Raw genomic sequence first — 4468 nt, 5'->3', positions numbered from 1 at the left:
CACTTCCAGGTGAGGCTGACACGATGAATCAGATTTTGGAACCTCACCTCACAGAACAATGGGAAAGAAACTGGAGATGCACCAGGAACTGGCAGAACTTATCTTTGAATTTGCTGGAGTTTCAGAGTAGTGCAGATGTGTGCCTCTGGGGTCCTTCCTCAGACCCTGCTTCAATCAGCTGAAACGCTGTGGCGATGAGACACAAGGTTTACTACCTCGGACACGGTACGTGTTGGTATGTAAAATAGTGAGCGATGGATTTTCTGACCTTACAATTGCTGTCCTGTCATGGCATTGAGAATAACAGTACAGAGGGTGAAGGCTTAGTGGGTGTGTGAGTGACTGGCTCTTCACAAACTAGAAGAATAAGAACTTTTATAGAAGTTGTGACTATGATAAAAGTCAGAGTTTGTAGGGGTACCTGGGTGGCTTGGTTGAGCGGCCGACTCCGGCTCAGGTCAGGCTCTCGCGGTTCGTGGGTTCGAGCCCTGCGTCGGGCTCTGTGCTGACAGCTCAGAGACTGGAGCCTGGAGCCTGCTTCGGATTCTGTGTCTCCCTCTCTCTCTGCCCCTCCCCTGCTCGTGCTGTCTCTCCTCTCTCAAAATAAACATTAAAAAAAATTCATTAAAGTCAGTTTGTAAATTGGAAGAGAAAAATCAGACTGAAATGCAGACATGTAGACACTGTAGGTGATTTTAAATTTATATTTCTACTTTCATATTTAGCGTTATATATATATTTTTTTATTTCCTAAAATGACTATGCTTTTTTATCGGGAAAAAAAACCTTCATTGTATATAAGTTACCTTTATATACAGTGTTATTACACATAATATTCTCTAAATATGTTTTCATTTTGCTAAAATGTATAAAGACACGTTATAAATAGCACACAGGTATAACCATAAAAACATGCTGATAAAGTACTTATAAGTACAGGAATTGTTGGTGTAAGCTGAACATCGAATGTTATTAGCATACGTCCTTTCCCCGAACATAATCACCCTGATGTGTACGTGAATCCAATAGAATCAAGATTAGAATTTTAATAAATTACATTAATAAACTCTGTCAAAATTACACAGGTCTTCTTTTAGCTTTATATTAATTTTTTTTTTTTTAATGGAAATGCTTTCTAAAGCATTTCTCACATCAGGCTGGTTTTATAATTTTGGGACTCTGGGTATAAAGCGGGAGACTGGGATTATAAGCTTGGATATACTTATTCTTACCCACCTGCGTGTGTTACTGGAATCCGACATCCAGATCAGCACAACAGCAGCACCTCTACACCACAGACCCAGGTTGGAACAGTCCTCCTTGAGTAAAACCAAAAAGATGCCCAGTTTGCGTGTGGCCTCCAGCAGAAGGAGATCTTAAGGTAAGCGACACGCGACCTCTAGGACTAAGGTTTATGAAAAGGAACTGGCAAAGATCAGTGGGGGCACAAGTCATGGAGAGCCAGGAGGGGGCAAAACCAGGCACCAGCTGGTTGGCGGTGAAGAGTCCTGAAGAGGCTCACACGAACCCTCACGAATTCCCGTTTTACACTGCCACTTAGAGAAAGCTCAGGAAAGATGGAAAAACAGAAGTACAGTTCGTCAGGGAACAGCCGACCCGACGTAAATATTATAACCCACGCCATTTTGACTCTAATTACCCAGGAGCTTTGGAATCGGCACGGGGAAGAAATGTCAGCCCTGCTCTCTCCTCCTGCCCCATTCCGAGGGGGGCTACTGGGGAGGGCCATCTGGGGGGCTTCGTTCCTGGGCCTCTGCAGTCAGGCGGGGCCAAGTGACAGAGAGGGGCTCGTGCGTGGTGGACACGGGGATATACAGCAGTGTGGGTGGGCCACCAGACCCCAGCGTTCCCTCATCTCCCACCCCTGGCTGGGCATGAACACTGGGCTGGAAAGGTGAAGGAACAGCCACCAGCCTGGGCCTGAGTTATTCCGTGATCAGGTACCACTTGCCCAAAGTCGTTAACAGGCCCAGATTGACGTCAGAGGCACTTCGGGCACCCGGGGGCTCAGACAGGTTGAGCATCTGACTTCAGCTCAGGTCACAGTCTCGCAGTCCATGAGTTCCAGTCCCGCATCAGGCTCTGTGCTGACAGCGTGGAGCCTGGAGCCTGCTTCGGATCCTCTCTCTACTCCTCCTCTGCTCAGGTTCTCTCTCAAAGGTGAACATTTAAAAAAAAGCACCGGGGGCACTTACATTTCAAGGTTCACGACAGCATCCAGAATTCAGTCGTGTAAAAACAGGAAGTGGAGTGCTGACACAGAAAGACGCTGAGGGACACGGCGTCGATGCCAGCCAGAGGCGGAAGGCGCTGGTTCGAGATCGGTGTGGCACCGTGGCCAAAGCATTTGGTGAGTCTGCGCGACCAGAGGCTGGCCAGGCCCAAAACTCTCAGGAAGAGACCAGGAAACAACTGCCTCAGCATGTGCCGGTTGGTGCTGGCTGCATTCAGTCTGGGTTAGAAAAATCGAACGAATTCAAACACGAATCAGCAGCTTCCCATCAGAAGTGAAGAAAACAGGGAGACCAAACGCTGGGGGCCCTGCAGGGTTGGAAAAGGTGGTTGCTTTGAGGACCCAAGTGAAAGGGCAAACTGAGAAAGGTTTCCAGTGACCCCTCGTGGGCTACGCCAGGCGGCTGAGATCAGACGGAAGGCGTAGCTGCCTCACCTGCTTGCCCCCTATCTCCCAGCCTCCTCCGCAGCGGGGTGGCTGTGTGATTGAGTTCCTCCACTGGAAGGTAGACAGGTGGGTGCCAGCACCCCCAGACCGGAGCCAGCATGCTTTCATCCCACCCTCTGCTGCCGGAATGTCAACACCCAGTGTGGTCTGAGAAGGCAGAAGTGCCTCTGTCATTCTGGGTCCCTGAGTGTCTGTGTGGAGCAGAGACCCACCCCCGTCAGCCAGACTCCCATCTACTTGGTGCTTGGTGTTAACTCTGATTGTATCAAGCCAGTAAATCAACTAACACTCAAATTCCCAAGACTAATGACTTTCACAAAGGTTTTTAAATTATAAAAACAGACAAGCAACATTGAGTTCACCCGTGTGCTGTTTAAATATGCATATGTCCGGGAGATCGCTGAACGCTTCATGCCAGCAGGGGGATACCATTTATTTACGATTGTTGGGACTAATTCTTGTGTTATTTTCTAAATTGTGAATCAAGCCATTTCAGAGTAATCTCCGCAATGACAATTTGTATTCAATAAATACCGTTATTTAAAATAAAGATCCAGGGCGCCTGGGTGGCTCAGTCGCTTAACCGTCCGACTTTGGCTCAGGTCGTGATCTCAGAGTCTGTGAGTTTGAGCCCCATGTCGCACTCTGTGCTGACAGCTCAGAGCCTGGAGCCTGCTTCGGATTCCTTGTCTCCCTCTCTCTCTGCCCCTCCCCCACTCACACTCTATCAAAAAATAAACATTAAAAATTTTTTTAAAATAAAGATCCTCCCAGAGGACACAAAATGCCACACATACGTATTTTTGTCTTTGTTCATTCTGCCACAGGTGAACCACTGTCTCCACAAGTTAACCAATCAGCAAAGTCTACGAAGTCCCACCATTTTGTTTCCTCTCCTGCTTTTCATGCCTTGGTTCCTTCAGATCCTCGTATTATCACTATTTTATTTTTTTCACCATAAGCACACTCTTCCATCCCCATCACCTATTTCCCCATCCCTTCACCCACCTATCCTCTGGTGACCATTAGTCTGTTCTCTAGAGTTAAGAGTGTTTCTTGGTTTGCCTCTTTTTCCCAACGTTCGTTTTCTTAAATTCCACATTTAATAAATCATATGGTATTTTTCTTGGACTTATTTCACTTAGCACTACGCTCTCTAGCTCCATCTGTGTAGATGCAAAGAGCAAGATTTCATTTTTATGGCTGAGTGATATTCCTGTGTGTACAGGTTTCAATTATTATAATGCCACAGAAAACACAGGGTGCGTGTATCTCTTTAAATTAGTGTTTCTGTATTTTTTTTTTTTTTTTTTGGTAAATACCCAGTAGTGCAATTCCTGGATCATAGGGTAGTTCTATTTTCAACTGTTCCACAATGGCTGCACCAGTTTGCATTCCCACCAAAAGTGCACAAGGGCTCGTTTCTCTCCACATTCATGCCAACACCTGTTTTCTGTTTCTTCTAGCCATTCTGACAGGTGTGAGGTGATATCTCATTGTGGTTTTGATTTGCATTTCCCTGATGATGAGTGGCGTGGAGCATCTTTTTGTGTGTCTGTTGGCCATCCATAGGTCTTTGGAGAAATGCCTGTTCATGTCTTCTGCCCATTTTCAAACTGGGTTGGTTTTTGGGTGTTGAGTCAGTTCTTTATAGATTTTGGACAGTAGCTCTTTATTGTACATGTCATTTACAAATATCTTCTCCCATTCAGTAGGTTGCCTTTTAGTTCATAATATTTCAATAGTTACTTTTCGGTCTACACTACA

The 4468-nt window shown here is 46.1% G+C and overlaps 1 long non-coding RNA gene across 1 annotated transcript; it reads right to left on the bottom strand.

The window, feature by feature from the left end:
* Positions 1-273: 273 nt before the first annotated feature.
* Positions 274-2431, bottom strand: LOC125920391 (uncharacterized). Its single transcript, XR_007457042.1, has 3 exons — positions 2217-2431; positions 1237-1319; positions 274-597 (listed from the first exon to the last, which is right to left on the bottom strand). It is a non-coding gene; the product is annotated as an uncharacterized LOC125920391 (long non-coding RNA).
* Positions 2432-4468: the final 2037 nt, after the last annotated feature.

This window comes from Panthera uncia, chromosome B4 (genome assembly GCF_023721935.1).
Source record: "Panthera uncia isolate 11264 chromosome B4, Puncia_PCG_1.0, whole genome shotgun sequence".
In the NCBI taxonomy this organism is placed as follows: Eukaryota; Metazoa; Chordata; class Mammalia; order Carnivora; family Felidae; genus Panthera; species Panthera uncia.
Note: the sequence above shows the minus strand (reverse complement) of the source record. Positions and strands in the feature narration are given on the sequence as shown.